Consider the following 20,047-nt stretch of genomic DNA (forward strand, 5'->3'; position numbering starts at 1 on the left):
ACCCGCGCCGCCTAACCGCATGCGCTGCAGGCCTGCCGCCCGCCCGTGCGGCCGACTGGCGACGGCCCGAGCAGCCGATCTGGCCTCTGCCGCTGGCTGCCGCGGCTCATCCCGGCTGGGTCGTACTTCTGGCTGCTTGGGGCTAGGAATTGGGAGTGGTGAGAGACGAATGGACTCACGGACGAGTGGATGACGAGACTACCGGATGAATGCACGATGGCGGCGGCTGCTCGACCAAGTCCGCAGCCGCGGAGAGGAATTTGCTATTTAGCCATGAATGGCCTTTAAACCGTGGGTTTCATCTGACGTCGCTTCTCTTAAATGGCCATTTCGAATTTTATTTACTTAACAAAAAATGTTGTCAAACGTCAACAAGAAATATGACCAAAATACCCCTAGCTAAAATACACATTCTGCCTGCTTCTCTCCGTCTTTTCTCTCGCGTGTTCACTGTTTCTCTCTCTCAAGCTCGTTTGTTCTCTCTCCGGTGGAGGCGCCGACAGCGCCCCGGCCGGCAGCGCCCTCCCTGGCCGATGAGGCCCGTCGCCGCCCCACCCCGCCACCAAGCCGACTCCTCCCCACCCTCTCGCCGACCAACCCCGCTGCCGCCGCCAGCTCCACGTCGTCGGGGGCTGGCCCGTCGCAGGCGCACGTGCACCAGATGCTGGCAGGCCAGGGGCAAGCGAGGCGGGAGCAGCTGGTCGGGCAGCAGCAGCAGCCGCCGTGGGCGCCGGTGATCATCTACGACGCGTCGCCGAAGATTATCCACGCCAAGCCCAACAAATTCATGGCGCTCGTGCAGCATTTGAGAATATCAAATGGTTAAAGCATGAGTGTTCCATTTGTAATTTTGTATACGAGATGAACCAGCACGGGTCGACGAATCAGCTTGGTGGTTGTGCATATGAGATGACTCAGCTTGGTGGTTGTGCACGGATCGACGAACCAGCACGATCTCTCCCTCATGGAGCATTCGGTGCAGCCGCTCGCGGTCACTGCCCAGACGACGACGGCGGCCTCGCGGCGATTCTTGGCTCGATCTGGCCCAACATCCTGTCCCCTCTACCCTCGTCTTTCCCGCCGGCCGGGGTCCCGGGTTAGTTCTTGCCGCTCCCTTTCGACGCTAGCTGCATCAGCGGGCTAAACGAGCTGAGCACCATCCGAGCCGCCTCCGCCGGCGCCGCCTCGTCCGGCAGCGGCGGCAGTGGTGGCAACACGAGCAATGGCGACGGTAGCGGGGTTGGTCGGCGAGAGGGTGGGGAGCTGTCGGCCTGGCGGCAGGGTGGAGCGGCGAGGGGCCTCGTCGGCCAGGGATGGCGCTGCCGGCGGCGCGCCGTCGCCGCCGGCCATGAACACGCGAACGAGCTTGAGAGAGAACGAACGAGCTTGAGAGAGCTAAGCAGTGAACACGCGAGAGAGTAGAGGGAGAGAAGCAGGCAGAATGTGTATTTTACCCAGTGTATTTCGGTCATACTTCTTGTTGACCGGTTGACAATATTTTTTCTTGAGCAAAGAAATTCTAAATGATCATTTGAGAGGAGGGACGCTGGATACGAGACCATTTCAAAAAAACCCATGGTTCGGAGGCCTAAATAGCAAATTCCTCGCAACCGCGAGCATGTTCTTTTCTTGACCACCTAGGGTTTCTTTCTCACGATTTGGGTCGTGGAACCCCTGCATGCACTTGGCCCGTCAATCGGCATGATGCACCGATGCCTTCTTGTCAACCGCTGAACTGCGCTCGCCCACCGCTGCACCGTGGACGCCTGAGCTCGCCCACGCGCGGGATGGGGGTGTCTCTAGCTCCGGACCAAGGAATGGCGGCCATTGATACCTTGCCACACTGAGAGCTCCTAAATAGAGTATTAAATAGAGATGAAATAAAAAACTAATTACATAGCTATGGGAAAAATCATGAGATAAATTTTTTAAGCCTAATTAGTCTATCACTAGCCAGAAGTGCTACAGTAACCCACATGTGCTAATAAAAGATTAATTAGGCTCAAAAGATTCGTCTCGTGGTTTTTAGGCGAGCTGTGAAGTTCATTTTTTCATTCATGTTTAAAAACCTCTTCTGACATCTCGACATCTGGTCGAACGTCCAATGTGACACCAAAAAATTTTCTTTTCCCCGACTAAACAACCCCAAAGATTGACAATGCAGCAAAAGAAATAGAGTAGCTCAGGCAGGCAACCCACAAGAAAAGCAGCCTTTCCCTCTCATGTAAGAACCCCATGGCGAAAAGTCAAGGTTACCGTTCGTTCCAGGAGTCGCCTGCTGGGGGAAAAGTGAGGGCCAGGGAGCCGAACCAGGCAAGTAAAACGCCAAGAAGCGCACTATTCATTGCTGTTGTGGCATAGCCCAGTGGCCACGCAACCCGTCCCGCTTCTATAATAATAATAATAATAATAATAAAAAAATGCAAACACCTCTTCCATATTAGTTTAGCATGGAGAAAAGTTCACTAAGTTTTTCTGGGACCATTTCGTATTTACACCTATTTTGATGTCTAATATTGATATTGCCCCTATTTTTAGTGGTTTTCATTTTTTTTCCCTAGTTTTTTAACTGAAGCCACAGTTTACCCTTTTTTGGATCGATCGACAATAGTAACAGTGTTCAGTCAGCAATAAAAATACCTTTTTAGCTTTACTCGAGATTTTCATTTTTATTCCTGTTTATTTCATCAATTAGTTTTTTACCCTCCATTCTGCATCGAAGAAGAATATATGTGTTTATGCTGGTTATGATGTGGTGCAATATGTGATACTATGTTGGCTAGGCTACTATATATACTAGAATTCCTAATTGTGCATAATATTTATCAATATTTTCTCTAAGTGTTGTTAAAATTGTACCCAATTTATGATAATTTTTTGTCAAATTTGTATCGAAAATTCAGTGTTATGTTAAACTGAAGCAGGGATGAACAATCCTAATCAAGGAAGTGGAGGGTTTGGTTCAGTTGCCTAAAAAACAGTAGCCGATAGCAGTAGTAGCAAGAGTATACAACAACGAATTGTACTGCTTCAATGCAGAATGGAGGGTAGAAAAAACAATTGATGAAACAAGCAGGGATAAAAATAAAAATCTCGAGTAGGGCTAAAAAGGTACTCTTATGGCTAACTTAACACTGCTACTATTGTCTGTCCAAAAGAGAGGGCATACCATGGCTTCAATTTAAAAAATAGGGATTAAAATGAAAACCATATAAAACAGAACAAAATCAATATTAGACATCAAAACATGAGTAAGACGAAATTGTCCCTTCTTTTTTTCATCTCTGTTCGGTTTCTGACTTTGACTATGAGCCCAAAGCCACACCAAGAGTATGAATATGTTAGATCCACATGGAAACTAGCTAATGTACTGCTACTATACTAGACAATGTCACCTACGACGGGCACAAACCCTCAACTTTGATGGGTTTGAGCTTGGTCAGTGATCGGTGGTCATTGGTGAGTGCAGTCACCTTTGACGAGTTGTAGGCCGTCAGAGGTTACACCCACCTCTAATGGGCAAGTTACTAGACAAGCGTCATAGGTGTTGGTCTCCGCTACCCTAAGGGCAGTTAGGAACCATCACAGGTATCCCACCAGTGATGGGCCTGAAATTAAGTGACCATCACAAGTAAGTTACCTCTAACGGCCTAAAAGTAAGTATCCGTCACAAGAGTTGTTACCTTTGACGAATTTTGTTCCCGACCCATCGATGATGAGGTAAATTCAGAAAAAAATAAATGCTAAAAATTGGCTAGCCTCAGGATTTGCTAGACATGCCCTCTGAAAAACTGAAACATCACAGATACATGGGAGGCAAATATGCAATAAAAATCACAGATCCATCTCATAACATATTGCCCAACTTCACATATTGCACAATATCACATGCAGATCCATTCACATATGTTGTTCAAATGCCACAATTTTACACAGCAAATTCATACCCATGAAAGCCACAATTTTGGTCGTTAATTGCTTATAGAAATGCATACCTTGTATATATTATGTCCATGTGAACTTCCATGACCCGTCATATTAGAAATGGATAAACCAATTGAATAGTCCAACGTAAATCGTAATTGATCAAACTTAACAACAATTTAGCAAACTGCCATAATTATTGCACATATGAGAGTAAATTACATTGCATTCCATACCCCAAAACATAAAAATAAGCACCAACTGTATTGTGCTCATATGTACATCACAAGGTTATAGTTAATTGTACATCACAAGGGATTAGACTAGTTCAATCATCTAAGTGGCGTGAAAACGTCCTTTCTTGTTTATTATTTCGGCAAGAATGAAGCCGCACACTTCGCCTTTGATAGCGGGGAGATGGGGGTTGATAGGTGAAATCTTTATGGCAGCTCTACCTTTCTGTTCAATAAATCAGGGGTTAAAACGTTTACAAGAATAAATTTGGTATTGAAATGAGCTTATTCACCATTAAGAACTACCTCACGGTCGAAATCTTTCACCGCTCTTAGAAGTGTTCACATGTTGTGGCACACATGGAAACCACATTTGTCTCCAATCTGTTGTGTGCATGCGAACTTCGTGTCATGATAAAGTTTGTCCTTGCCCTCCTTGTGGCTACCACCCTTTACCACATATGGGCCCCAAGCCATATTTAAGGCCCTTGTGATTTAAGTGAAATCATACTCTTTCGTCTTATTTGAGTTAAGATAGGACACCCTACTCCACTTAGGTCTACTCCACTTAGGTATGATGACTAAGAGAACCCAATGTTGCCTACACGGTGGTTATGTAGAGTTAGTAATAAGAACCTTAACTTCAAAAATAATATACACGAAGGGTATTGTCTTCTTAATGTTGGTTGTGTGCACACATGATGTACTCTTTGTCTTGGTGGGCCCATAAATACCAGTTCACATATTCAACTACCTCATCGAAGCTCTGTCGTAAATTAACCTCGTTGATCATCGATGGATCAAGGAACCTAACATAGTTACCAAGACAACAACTCTTGATCCAACACAACCTTAAATCATGTACGTATTAGCACTAATTTAATTAGGAGATAGTCCATTAATATCATAAGGAGGAAGGTTTGCACTTACAAGGAGTAGCATTTTAGAAGGCTTGTGTCCAACTTCCGGATCTTGAACAGGTCGAATGTCACGCCCAGAAATTCCTCACACGAATTTCTGAACTTAATTGTGTATTAAAATCCCTGTCCAGGATCAGCCAGGGTACACAAAAAGACAATGTTGATTACATAACCATCGTTCTTAGAAACAACTAAAAATAACACGTATTCTAGCGGAAATGCAGCGGAAAGAAAAAGGTAGACTAGCTCTAGCGGGTACGGCTCCAGTCCACAGGCAAAGCTTCGACGGTAGACCAGCTCACTCCTGAGAGTCCTCTCCACCAGACTCAACTTCTAACTCTGAAGGGGTAAAAAGGTTGGGCAAGGCTGAGTACAAACCACCGTACTCAACAAGTGACACGGAAAAGAGGGTAATAAATGATGCATAAGGATTATCAAGGGCAGGCTAGGGTTAGTTGCAGCAAAGCAGCAGTGAAACAAATAACAGAGATTAAAAAGAATAAAGGTAATTGAATACAGTAAAGGATAAGTAAATAACAGTTGTAAAATACCACAACACTGTCCAACGTTACACCACGTTGCAACAGGCCCAACCACTACTCAACGTTACACCACGTTGCAGTAGTCCCGGGTGAAAAACCAGTTTACTCAAGTTATTAAAGGTTCACTAATCACAGTGAAGCTGGGAGCTCGCCCGTAACTGTGGGCACGGCTATTCGAATAGATTATACTCTGATCAGAGGTGCACTACTGTACCCACAAGACACGACTCCACTACACTTGAACGTGCGCCGACATACCACCATGGTTCAATTATTGCGCAATTAATGGGGCTGCTGACGTCAGCGAGGAGAGAGGAAGCGCTGACGGCTGATAGCTGGGGACCACCTGTCGGTGAGGGAGAGGGGGAAGGAGAGACTGACACCTGGGCCCGGGAGGAGAGAGGGAGGGGACCGGCCGACGAGTGGGGCCCGCCTGTCAGCGACCTTGGAATAGAGAGAAGGGGGAGCGGAGTTCGGCCGGGAGAGGGAGAGGGGCGGCAGCGCCCGGTCGCGGCGGACAGTGACCGGCGGAGGGCGGCGTCCGGCGACGAGCAGCGCGAACCGGCGGGCGACGGCGAACGGCGACGGCGGCCGGGTAGCGGGAACGTCGGCGGCGCGAGCGGCGGCGGCCAAGCGCGGCGCACGGCGACGACGACACGGCGGCACGGTAACGGTGAGCGAGCGCGGGAAGCGGCCACGCGGGAAGGCGCGGGTGGCGCGACAACAGCGTGACGACGGCGAAGCTGGGCGACGGTCTGGCAGGGACTGCCGGCGACCTGCGGAGTCCGACGACGACAGCGAGGGGAGAGCTCGGCGGCGGTGATGGAGGGAACGGGAGAGGGAGGGGAAACGCTCACCAGCGGCGACGGAGACGGCGGCGCGTCGGCGAGGGCGAGGCGGAGGTGGTGACGTAGACGAGCGGCGGCTGGCGACGCGCGGTGACGAGATCGGCAGACGGCGGCGAGGTGACGAGGCGCGGCGGTGGAGAGGATGAAGGGGCGGCGAAGGGCGCGGGGTGCCTACCGGCGGCGAGCCGAAGGAAGGTTGGCGACGTCGAGGCGGAGGCGACAGCGCGGCTGGACAACGACGACGGGCGGCAGAGGGCGAGATCGCACGTCGGCGGCGGACGGCGGGGCACAGCGGCGGCTTGGTGGCGGAGGGAAAAAGGTGAGCTGCGGCGCGGCGGCTGCGGGGATTTATAGTGCGGGGAGGCCGGCTAGGGCGGGGCGGAGGTTGGAGACCGAGTCGGGCGCGGCGAGGACTCGGCGGCGGCCGTTGCGGCGGCGGTGGCTGCGGCGCGGGGGCGAGGGCTCGGTCGCTGACAAGTGGGCCCCACCTGTCAGTGGCGCGAAGGAGGAGGGAGGCGGCGCGGACTATGCGGGCGCGGCGCGGGCGAGCGAGCTAGGCCAAGGCGGTGGCCCAGGCGGAGGAGGCGCGCGCGCGGGGAGAAGGCCGGTCGACTGGGCCGGCCTGGAGGAAGAGGTGGGCCGGCTCGGCTGGGCCGGCTCGAGAAGGGAAAAAGAAAAAGGAGAAAAAAAAGAAAAAGGGAGAGGAGGAAAATTGGACTTCGGCCCAATTTGAGAAGGAAGGAAAAAAGAAAGGAAAAAGGAGGGAAAAAGGAAAACCCCACTTTTGCCGAGTTTTAAATTAATTTGTTTGGCCAAATTTTATACTTCTGCAATTTGAATTTAAATCCAGTTAGTCGATTTGCGAGCCTCGATTTAACTAAATTAATTTCTTTTAGAGGGATTTTTCCTGAGTTAATTAAGCCAATTATTATTTACGAATTTCTTTTTACGATTTTAGGCTTAGGACAAAACTCCGGGTGTGACATCGAAGAGGTCATCAAAGCCTGTAGATATATAGGCAAGCGACAACAAAAAAGGCTGGTGGTCGTGTTGTCCTACTATAGATGACACTCATTTTCCGCTTAGGCATTGCTTAGCTCCATGTATTGTTTATGTACCTCTCTGCAAGCAATATCCATCAGGGCTAACACATTGTCGTCCACCAATGGCATGCATAGTTCAAATTGGGTCGACGCCTTCTGGACCTTTCGTAATTTGGTGACCGACACTAAAGTCACAGCCTCCCCTCTTTTTGGCATCGGCACTGACTCCTCGACCTTTCTTTTGCCTTTACTGCCCCCTAATCATCATTTTGTCCCTTCACAAGTGGTGGGGAGCTATCGGCCATTCTTGCGATATTGATTAGAGCCAAGCTTTGAGTTATATTTGCCAAATCCATATCGGCTGCATCCAGTGAACGAGGTAACGACAATACCGGTCCACGCGGAGCGTCAATTGATAGCTTAGACTGGGGAGACTTGGGAGGTGTAAGCTATGTCGGTCGACTTGGACCAGGAGTCATATTGACAACTATGTCTTCTTTCGGCACTGTATGAATGTCTTACAAGCATCGCCCAAAGTCATGATTTCATCATTGCAGGGCACAGGCAGTGGATAGGCTGACCAGTTATTCTTTACTAAATCGACAGACACTTTGGCATACCTAGATAGCAGGTCCGTGCCATGAACCTTTTTTGTAACCGAGGGTTTGAAACCCATGCCTTCAGCGACTTCTAGAGCGAAAGTTGGGTGGATCCTCACTAGTAGGATACACTGTGCTATGTTCTGCATTTGTAAAGTTTGCAATTAATATTGGAACGTGCAAAGGTGTTAGAGTAGATTTGGATCGGATAACATCAATTACCTCTATATTGTCCACTACAGCTAGTGGTGTGACTGGGAGACTAGGGGTCGACACCTCTGTGGATGCACAACTACTCCTACCAGAGTTTGGACTCACGTCATGATGTGCCCGAGGAGTTGGATGCACAACTTGTGGTGTGCGAGAACCTTTTTAACCTTTTCTTCCACCTTGGCGTCCATGGTTGCTTCTACCACCTTAAGCTCAACCTTCAAACGAGCGCCCTCTCTTTCTTGGAGACTTTCTGTTTCCTGTATTGAGAGCTATACTAGGGCACATCGACGCCAATTCCCCGCGTCCGGCCAGGATGTTCTTTGGTTCCGAGCACCTTCGTTAGAATGTCATCTTCCTGCCTTTTCGGCATGGTGTAACGATGGCCTCTGTTGCTTCTGGATTCACCAAGGCACAAGAGGGGACTGCTCGACTTGGTGTAAAGGAGGGGGTGAAACCTGAAGTGTGGTGCGATTGAATAGGAAGGGTTATGTGACGGGTCCTATCACAGTTTCCTTTTCGGTGTATGGGTGGCACGTCGGCGCACGTTCAAGTGTAGTAGAACTATGTCTTGTGCATACAATAGTATACCTCTGATCAGAGTAAAATCTATTCGAATAGTCGTGCCCATGGTAACGGGCGAATGGCTAGATTCACTGTGATTAGTTGAACCTTTATCACCTGAGTAAACTAGTACCGTGTTGGGTCTACTGTAATATGGTGTAACATTGAGTAGTGGTTGGGACTACTGCAAAGTGGTGTAACGTTGAGAAGTGGTTGGGCCTGTTGCAACGTGGTGTAACATTGGACAGTGTTGAGATACTTTACCAAATGCTTTTACTTGTTTATTCTTGTTTTTCTATTAAAATCTTTGTTTTTACTTAATTGCTGCTTTGTGCAACTAACCCTAGCCTATCCTTGAGATTACTTTCATTCATCTTTTTCCTCCTTTTCCGTGCTTCTTGTTGTGTACATGGTTGTACTCAGCCTTGCGTTACTTTTCCCCTTCAGAGGTAGAGTACAGTTCAGATGGAGGCGACTCTGAGGTTTGAAGCTATCCACCGTCAAGGTGTTGCCTGTGGTGTGGAGCCAAGCTGCATTGAAGCCCGCGCCTTTATTTCTTTTCCACTGCTTCTCTTAGACTTTATTTCTATTTAATGTTGTTTCTAACAACGATGGTAATGTAATCAACTATTGTCTATTTGTGTACTCTGGCTGGTACTGGACAGGGATTTTATTACACAATAAGGTTTAGAAATTCATGTGAGGAATTTCTGGGCGTGACATTTACCCAAATGTGGCTATGTTGGACCGACGGAGACGTCAGCTCCTTTAAGGGTGGGTGTATGTAACATCCCAGCCCAAGGCTTAATAGGATTTGATAGAATTTTAGGATTTAATAGGTTTTTACCTATGTGCCATTAAAAAAAATGGTGCCTGCCTCTGTGCCACTAAAAAGTTCGAGCCTCTCTCTATGCCATCGTCGAACTTTATCGCGCCCTCCACACCATTCCGTCCACTTTTGCTCCTAACGGTGAGTAACGGCACGTTAAAATGACTTAGTTGCCATTAGAGTTGAGAGATCATTATAACAAGTTGTTTTCCTCCCGTGCTATTCGAAATTGTTTGCTGACATACAACAAAAAAGGCCAAATCTAACTTTTGAAAACTGATTTTTAACATGTGACAAGAAAAGGCCATGGTGCAAAATGCAGTACCGAACTCTAAACTTATTTAATGGTTCACACAAATTTAACTACATTTTTTGTTACGACTCTGTTCACTGCAAGGGTGAGGTCCACTCTAAACAGCTTCAGAAACAGTCCAATCTATTGGTCCAAACTTACTAATACTCCCTCCATCCCTAAATGTTTAACGCCGTTGACTTTTTTATACACATTTGACTATTCGTCTTATTAAAAAAATTTACATAGTTATTAATTTCATTTATTGTTAAGTATATTTTTTATTTCATTTATATCATTTCATTTATGGTTAAGTATACTTTTATGCATATATATAGCTTTATATATTTGATAAAAAATTAAATAAGACAAATTGTCAAACATTTATAAAAAAATTAACGGCGTCAAACATTTAGGGACGAAGATAGTTCAAGTTTGTTTAAGATTGGAGCAGTAACTGAAGGAGGAGTAAATGGGGGAAGCTTGCATGCAGTAATTAAATGGGAGAAGAAGGTGAAAAGATTTGTGTACTTGAAGGATGGCGGATTGGAGGGCCAGTCGGGGACGAAGTGCTCGAGAGGATAGCAGTGCAGGCGGAGGTAATCTCGCCAGTCTCCTTGCGCACGTTGAATCTCGTGGACAGCCTGATCTTCTTGGCCGGCTCGTCGGAGTAGAGCTTGGCCTTCTCCTCCGCTGGCAGCCGGAAGAACTCGCGCGCCACCTCCATCACCGACAGGATCAGGGCCGGGTCTATGCCATGGCTCACCACCTGTGCATGCGCGCGTGCCGGCGTCGGTCGGTCAGGGATTAGATGGCCGCAAAGATTACGGTGGCGTGGGCGGCGGGGAGGGTACGTACCTGGAAGAAGTCGTGGGTGTGGCAGGCGTCGCCGAGGGCTGAGGCGAGGGGTGAGCGGCACGATAGACGTGGGCAGCGTGACTCAGCTGACGGGGATGGTGGTGCGCTCCCGGAGAAGAGGAGGATTAGAGGGGCTGACTTGACTGAAAGGGCAAGATTGACATTTTTTCTGCCCGGACAGACATGTGAAAGCTATTAAATGGTTAAATTCTAATAGAATGACGTGGAGGGCGTGATAAAGTTTGACGATGGCATAGAGGGAGGCTCGAACTTTTTAGTGACAAGAGGCTGGCACCATCTTTTTTAATGGCGCACAGGTAAAAACCTCCCAACAAGTTGCAACTTCTTTTCTAGAAGCTTATCTCAAGAGAACCCCAAGGTTAAGCGTGTTTGGATTGAAGCAATCTTGGGATGGATGACTTTTCCGGGTGCGTGCGCATGAGTGAGGACAAAGTGCACACACAAAAGACCTTTGTTGGTTGTGTGAGGGAAGTCTTGATGTCCTAGAGTGGCCATGTGTTACAATCTTGGGACGGGTGACTTTCCCGGGTGCGTGAGCATGAGTGATGTCACGCCCTGAGTTTTACCCTAGCCAAGAAATAATTAAATAATGCATTAAAAATAATTTGTTAATTAAAGTTCAGGAGAAAACCCAGTGTATAAATTAATTTAATTAATTGGAAGCTTTTCGGATATTCTAGAATGTCCCGAAAGCATTTTAAATTATTAACAGGATTTATATTTAAATTGCAGTCAATAAAATTTACTCAAATAAACTTAATAAAAAATCGGCAAAATTGAAGGTAATTTCTTTTTTTTCCTCCTTCCCTTTTCTTTTCTTTTTCCCTTCTCCTTTTTTTTCCCTTTTTCCCTTTTCTTTTTCTCTTTTCCTTTTCCTCTCCCTTGGCCGAACTCCTCCTCCTCCGTGGACTGTACGATCCTCTCCCCCTCCTCTCCAAGCCATGCAGCCTCATCTCTATCTCCACCAAAAAAATCAATTTCAATTAATTAGGACTCTAGTTTTATCTTTTTGAAACCTTATCTATTCCTTGTTAATAGGAGATGGGTAACAAGATCTATCTCTAGCTTCCCTCTATAAATACCCTCTACACCCTTGCCTCTTTTCCCCGTCTCCCTCTCCCGTGCATCTCCAGTCGCCTCTTCCGCCTCCGCTACAGCTGTGCCGCCCCTATCCTAGCAGCTGCGCAGCAAGCCGCTAGCAGCCCTACTGCATCCTTGTTCGCAGCACGTCGCCGGCTGGTCTCTCTCCACCAAATTTCAGGTTCGCATATATTTTATTCTTGCGAATCAATCTAAATTAATCTACCGTTTAATTGTTCAGGTTTTCTAGCCTAACAGCGAGGAACAACCGTAATCCGTCGCTGATCTCTCCACCAAACCTCAGGTTTGCATACGTTTTATTCATGCAAATCAATCTATCGTTAATCTACCGTGTAATTGCTTAGGTTTTCCAATCTATTAGCTAGCGTGAGATTGATCTACGGTGCGGAATACAATTTCGTAAGCGTAGATTGATTTTACGTTAAAGTCGTTTAGTTCTAGTTTAGCGAGTCGTTAAATCTCAATTTAACGGGTCGTTCAATCTTGTCGTCGTTCCGCTAACAGTGCACGGTTTTGCGTTCCGGATCCGATTCATCATACGATTCTCTAATTCGTGCACGTTTCGGTTCTGTCGTGTGAAACCGCGTTCTGTTCGCAATTTTCCGAGTCGTGGCCCAACCTGCGCCCAAGTCCTCTTCGCCTCCCTCTCCCTCTCCCAGGACACCGACAGGTGGGCCCCACCTATCGAGCCCGTCTAACTCCTCTGGCCGCGCCCGCTCGCGCCGCTCGCCGCGCTGGCCGTGCCTCGGCTGTGACGTCGTGCCGCCGTCCGTCGTGTCGAGCCGCCTAGCCGCCATACTGTCCGCGTTGCGCCGCTCCCCTATCACGCGCCACCGCTCTCCTCCGTCTTGCCAGCATGCTGCTGCGCCCGCGCGCTGTCGCCGCGCGTGCCAGCGTCCTTGCCTCTGCATTCGCCTGCCGCTCGGCCTTGCCGCTGGACGCCGATCGCGCGCCCGTGCCGTCGCGCTACCGGTTTGCACCGTTTCAGCCACCCTCCGCCCGTGGACGCTGAGCCGCTGTCACCGCCGTGCTCTCGCGCTCTCCGGCCGTTGTCGTCGCCCCTCGGCCGGCCATCACCCCCGCCTCGCCGTCACCGACGTGACCCCGCCGTCTTTCGAGGCGTCTTCATCCTCCGGTGCCCACCTCTCCCTCGCGTCGAGATGCCGCGCCGAGCCACCAGCCGCCGCCTCGCCGTGGCTGCCGTCGGCCGCTGCCCCGCTACCACGCCCTTGCTGTGTCGCCCTCGCGCTCGCGCCGCCTTGCTGCGTCCGTCCAGCCTCTACCAACCACCGCACCGGCGCCATCGCGCTGCGCCGCTGCCGAGCCGCATGCCGCATGGCCACTCCAGTGGAAATCGCGTCGCCGCTTCCCCTCCTTCCTCAACCCCGGTGAGCCCATTCTCTCCTTCCTCCTCCCTCAACTCTCCCCGGCCATCGCCGGCCGTTGCTCGCGCCGCCGGCCTAGCGCCGCCTCCCTCGCGTCGTTGCGCCGCCGTCGTGCGCGCGCACGCCAACGGTTCTCGCCTCCGCGTCGGTCGTCGTTCGCCACCCTCTGCCGAATGTCGCCGCCGTCGGCCAACATCACCACCTCCCCGCGCCAGCCGAGTCCGACTCTGCCTTGCCCATGTTCCGACGCTGCTCTCGCTCACCGCCGGCCGTCACCGCGTGTGCCACCGCCTCGCCGACGCGCTCCTGCCTTCACCTCCGCCGGTGAGCAACTCCTCTCCCCTCTCGCCCTCTCTATCCTCTTCGCCGCCGCCGCCGGGCTCCCCATGCCGTCGGCAGGCGCCAAGGGCCCCGCGCCGCCGCCGCCGGGTCGCCGCCCGACGTCCCCGTCGCCACGCCGTCGTGGTGCCGCTCCTGCCTTCCCGCGTGATCTCCTCTTGTTCTCGCATGCCGCCGTCGTCGCCGTGGTCCCGTCGCCGCCTCTTCTTTGCTCTGGTGTGCCGCCATGTCGTCCAGTCGCTGCGTCAGTCGCGCACGCCGCCCGCTCTGCGACGCCACAGCTCGTGCCTCGCCGTCGCCAGCCACGCACTCGTCCGCCCGCCCCACGCTCGTGCCGCCGCGCTGCGCCGTGCCACCGCACCGCCGCCGCCAGCTGCTCGTCGGGCCGGCCGCATAGTCGAGCCGCACCGCCTCGCCGAGACGCCCTGCCTCGCCTCTGCCTCGTCGCTCGGTCGCGCCAGCATTCGTGCGTCGCACCGCCTCGCTTCGCTCGTGTCCGCAACGGCCGCGCCCACGCTTTCCGCGCCACGTCGCCGCCGCCGCCTTCTTTGCGCGTGTGCGCGACGCTGTCTCTAACCGCCACCTCCGCCCTAGCCGCGCCACCCCTATAAAATTCGCCTCCCAGCCCGCCGCCGCAACTTTTCCCCTCTCCGCCCGAGCTGCCGCCGTGCCTAGCCACCTCGTCGCCGCGCCCGATCTCGCCAACTGTGCGCCGCCGGCCGTCACCACCTGTCCCGCCACGACGCCGACTCACCGCCGTCGTTCCCACCGCCGGTAAGCCATCGCCGTCCCCCTTCCCCTCTCTTTTTCCCTCCGCACGCTGTCGCTGAGGTCGCCGCCGCCGCCACGCGTGTGCGTGCCCCAGACGTCACCGTCGCCCCTCCGCCCGTCGTTACCCTCGCCTCGCCGTCGCCGACGCGACCTCGCCGACGCCGGAGCGCCGTCGCCCTCTCGTCGCGCCGTTGTCGTCGTCCTCCCCGAGCCGCCGCCGTTCTCCCTTCGGCGCCGCCGCTCTTAGCGCCGTCGTCAGCTCTCGCGTGGCCACCCACTGGGTCGCCGCCGTCCGTCGCATACCCGCCGGTCCGCGCCGCCGTCCGCCGGTCGCCGCCCTTCGCCGCCAACCGCCCCTCCCTCTGTCTCGGCTGAGGCCGAGCAGGCCATCTCCCCTCCTCTCTCTGTTTTCTCTCTCTGGCATGTCGGGCCCGCAAGCCAGCAACACCCTCTCTCCCCATGGGCCCCGCATGTCGCTCTGCCCTCTCTCTCCCGTGCCGTGGGACCGCCTTGTCAGCTCTCCCTTCTCTCTCTCCTCTCCTCCCCGGGCCCACGTGTCATCCCCTCAATCTCTCCTCTCTCCCACTGACAAATGGGCCCCAGCCGTCAGCCTCCTCTCACTCCTGTGCTAACGTCATGCCTCCAATTAATTGCGCAATAATTCATTAAGGTTTTCTGTTTAGTTTAAAAACACAGTTAATCTTCTAAAATTCATAAGTAATTCATCTAGTCTCCGTTTAGGTCCATTCAAATTTGATTAAATCCAAAAAAATGCCAAGAATCCATTAAAAATAGTTTCTTTCTCTGTTTCAGTAGATTTATAGCCTGTTTTTCTTGTTTTGCCTTGTTTGTCGTAGGTTTTGACCCCGTCGCAGCGCCGTTCGTTCTTGAAGTCGTCGCAGAAGTTCCTCGTGGGTCTAAGCAACGCAAGTGGCACCCTTCTTTGATCATATTGAACCTATGTTTATAAAATTCCTCGCTTTACATTCAAACATGCATTGTTTTATGCAAATCTATTTATTTTATTTATCTAATGGGCAATTACCTTTATACCCGTTGATCCCTACTTATTATTATTGTCATCCCAGGGTTAATTTGACTAGACTTAGGGTTAGGCAATGCTTAGCCATGCTTAGTTCAACTAGCTCACCAATTCTTATTTAATTATTTGATTAGACTTTGATAGACCTTTAATGGTTGTGATCATTACCCATTTTCCCGATGTGGATTAATGACAACTAAAATATTGCTTATGGTGGGCTGTGGGTGCATGGTTTTGAGAGTCGTGCCCATGGCAATTAAGGACCGGTTCTCAGGAAACCCGGAAAGTCTTACACGTACTAACCACAAGCCAGAATGGGCAACGGTGAGACTCGTAATCAAGCTTGTCTCTATTCGACGTACCAAGGCAAGGGTGAGCGTGATGGAGTATGAACGGGCAATCGTGGTGTAACGAAAGCCTCTGCTGCTTCCGGATTCACCAAGGCACAAGAGGGGACTGCCCGACTTGGTGTAAAGGAGGGGGTGAAACCTGAAGTGCGGTGCGATTGTCTAGGGAGGGTTAGGTGAAAGGTCTTATGATGGTTTCCGTACTGAGGTATCGTGGTGATACGTTGGGGCATGGTAACATGCTTGGCAGCCATGTCTTCTGGGTAAAGTTGTACACCTCTGCAGAGTAAAACTATTCGAATAGCCGTGCCCGAGGTTATCGGGCGACCTGACAGATTCACTGGGATTAGTTGAACCATTAATAACCTGATTAATCTTAGAACTGGTTTGACCCTGCGCAACGTGGTGTAACGTTGGCAGTGGTTTGGGTCATCGCAATGTGGTTTAACGTTGGACAGAGGGTTGACCCTGTCGCTACGTGGTGTAACGTTCGACAGTGGTTTGGGCCTGTTGCAACGTGGTGTAACGTTGGACAGTGGATGATTATTTTAAATGTTTACTTTACTTTTATTTCAGCCTATCTTTATTTACTATTTTGCTAAATTACTGCAGCTTTGTGCAATTTAACCTCAGCCTATCCCTTGATACCCTATTGCATTTATTATTCTCCCTCTCTTGGGTGGTACTTGTTGAGTACGGTGGTTTGTACTCAGCCTTGCTTAATCTTTCCCCCACTAGAGCAAGTGCCAGAGAAAGTGCCAGAGTTCCACTCAGAAGGTTGTTCCCAAGGTTGAAGTAAGGTTCAGTCCGCCGTCAAGAATGCCTGTGGTGTGAAGCCGTCATCGCCAGCTGAAGCTGAAGATTAGATGGTCTAGTCTTGTTTTCCTCTTTCCGCTGTATTTCGATAGATAATTGTTTTTATTTGTTTTTAAGTCGTGGAACTGTGTATTCATTTGTCATAGTGTGTACTCGGGCTGATTCCTGGACCGAGATTTAATACATGCTATTGTTCAGAAATTTGGTGTAAATTTCTGGGCGTGACAAGTGAGGACAAAGTGCACGCACAAAAGACCTTTGTTGGTTGTGTGAGGGAAGTCTTGATGTCCTAGAGTGGCCACGTGTTAACGGGCCCGATCCAGGGAGTTCCTAGGGTTGGGGTGTGACAGCCATGCGCCCGGGTACCTATTTAAGCCGGCTATAACTGTTTTTACACAGCCACTATTTGATATCGCCGAAGGCACTTAAATGGGCTATTTAGCCTGTGCCTAAACATTGAGTAAACCCGAATCTACTCGGTACTAACTACTTGGCTATAATGGCTAAGCTAATCATCATAACCTACCCCTTGGGCAAGATAATTGTAATGACTTGTTTGAGTAAACACGACAATTATTTATCTCCAAATCACTCGGGTTCAAATTGCTCGGAGAGAGCAACCAGAGCTGGTACCACTTGGGTTCGGAAGCACTCCGAACAGTGTTGGTCGAGTTGGGACTCTCGATATTTCGAGAGATGCCTTTAGGTAACTGTCCACAGAAGACTATGTTTAATTGTTACGCATTTAAGCATAGAGTCCGGGTTACATCTATTAGGTTCATCTTCGATGCACCTAAGATTTTTATATAGTCCATAGAAGACTCTATATTTAATTGTTACATGTTTAAGCATAGCTCGAGGGCTACACCTATTACGTGCATCTTTGATGCACCCATCTTTTTTCCTTCATTCGGAAGCCTTCCACAGCCTTTACAATCATCACAGAGTACTAAAGATCACTCAGGAAGCACTCGGATAACGTCAAACATACTGTGTGAAGATATGCCTGATGATCAACAATCTACACGGATGATTTGCGCGGCTCTGTATGTCTCCGAGGGCTACTGTGGAATACCTGTACTAGAGGTATCTGTAGACTACATGTATACATAGGAAGAAGATTATATCTATATGATACATACTGTCGAATTGCATGTCGCCCAAACCGGATCCAAGTTGTAACCAAATTAGGATAGATTTTAGTCTTATTAGTCTTATTAGATTATGACTCTACCTGTAAGCCCTATCCTCCACTATATAAGGGGGACAGGGGCTCCCCTCATGGGGACAACATATTCAGATTGACTATTCTCTAGTTGATCTGGACACAATCAAATACAATCGCCAAGTAGGAGTAGGGTATTATCTCGTATACTGAGAGCCTGAACCTGGGTAGTCCTCTGTCTTCATCCTAACCATCGATCTTTGCGCCTCGCTAGCCATCGCATATATATTGCCGACATCCAAATCATCGACAATGTTTAATTGGGAAAAAAATCAACAACATAGTATATTCAACTATGTGTTTTTTACCTTCAATTTCTGCAAAAATTTGGCCCCCTTGTCCTCTGTCACGCCCATAAATTACTCACACGAATTTCTAAACTTAATTATGTATTAAAAGTCGTTGTCCAGGACTAGCCAGGGTAAAAAAGATAATGTTGATTACATAACCATCGTTTTTAGAAACAACTGAAAATAACACTTATTCTAATGAGAAATGCAGCGGAAAGATAACGTAGACTAGCTCCACCGGGCATGGCTCCAAACCACAGGCAACACTTTGACGGCGAAATAGCTTACTACTCCTGAGAGTCACCTCCATCGGATTCAACTTCTAGCTCTGAAGGGGTAAAATAAGCAAGACTGGGTAAAAACCACCGTATTCAACAAGTAGCACGAAAAAGAGGGGTAATAAATGATGCAAAGGATCACCAAAGATAGGCTAAGGTTAGTTGCAATAAAGCAGCATTTAATAAATAACAGAGATTAAACTGAATAGAGGTAATTAAGTAAATAACAAAGTAAACACATAACAGTTGTAAAATTCCACCTCATTGTCCAAAGTTACACCACGCTGCGATAGGCCCAACTAATCCCAGACGAAACAAACCTAGCACACAAAAGCTAACACACAATTTCTAAAAGGAGTTCTGAAAGGGAAACATTCATTGCTCCGGTGAACTACGACGACCATAGAGTTGACCATTGGCTCTCCATCTTCATCACCATCTTAAGAGTGGCTACGAAAATTCTTGACCTTGGCTTCCTTGATGACTCCTGCTCTGTTGGCATTCCTTGCGGCGGTGGCAGAAGCGAACCGAAACTACAGACTTGGGGGCGGCGAAGAAGGATGAATCTGCAATGGAGGCAGAGGGTTCGGCAGACTGTTGTATGCTTCTTGAACACGTGGCGGTGCACAAGTTCTCTTCCTTGCAGTGAGACGAAGTCTTGCACCTGCTAGCTCTGGTTGACCTCGTAATCTTGCATTCTCTTTTTCTAGGCGGGCGATCTTACTCTCGAGACGGTCTATCTTCATAATCTTGCCGTAATTCAACTCCTTAGCTGCTTCATGGATATCGTGGGGCAACTGGTCCAGTCCTTCGAGAACAATGCACATTCTGCCGAAGGTAGTATCTTGCTTTGTTTCAGCAGACCGAAATGAGCTTCCCATGTCATTGGGACCACGGCCGGGATGATACCGATAAGCAGTGTGGCGGAGATCCAGATCATGTTTGTCCCGGACAGCAGCCATCATGCTATAAGTGGCCTCTTGGCATGAATGCTCATGCGTGACCCCAGACGCGACTACTTCCAAGTTAGAAAGATAGTTTGGGATTCTGTGTAGTTCCAAGCTAATCCTGTGTGGAAATTCTCTGCTTAGACGGAAAAACAATTCACACCTTTAAGATGCACACACCTGTTTTCAAAACGACTCCAATTTTTAAAGCAGATGCACAAATATGAAAAGCAGAGGGCTCTCAAGGTTTTCGTTGGGCTGATCCTATGGTCAAAGGTGGCTCTAATACCAATTTCTCACGCTCAGAAATTCCTCACACGAATTTCTGAACTTAATTGTGTATTAAAAATCTCTGTCTAGGACCAGCCAGGGTACACAAAAAGACTGTTGATTACATAACCATCGTTCTTAGAAACAACTGAAAATAACACTTATTCTAACAAGAAATGCAGTGGAAAGATAACGTAGACTAGCTCTAGCGGGCACGGCTCCAGTCCACTGGCAACACTTCGATGCCGGAACAGCTTACTCCTGAGAGTCACCTCCATCGGATTTAACTTCTAGCTCTGAAGGGGTAAAGTAAGCAAGGCTGAGTAGAAACCACCGTACTCAACAAGTAGCAC

At 49.5% G+C, this 20,047-nt stretch overlaps 2 pseudogenes; one reads left to right on the plus strand and one right to left on the minus strand.

Annotated features, from left to right (window-relative positions):
• The first annotated feature begins 661 nt into the window (after window positions 1-661).
• LOC121055484 lies at window positions 662-2,930 on the plus strand (annotated as a pseudogene).
• Window positions 2,931-4,043: 1,113 nt separating this feature from the next.
• On the minus strand, window positions 4,044-13,288 carry LOC102715699 (annotated as a pseudogene).
• Between the last annotated feature and the right edge of the window lie 6,759 nt (window positions 13,289-20,047).

The sequence above is a fragment of the Oryza brachyantha genome, chromosome 10, assembly GCF_000231095.2.
Source record: "Oryza brachyantha chromosome 10, ObraRS2, whole genome shotgun sequence".
Taxonomy (NCBI): Eukaryota; Viridiplantae; Streptophyta; class Magnoliopsida; order Poales; family Poaceae; genus Oryza; species Oryza brachyantha.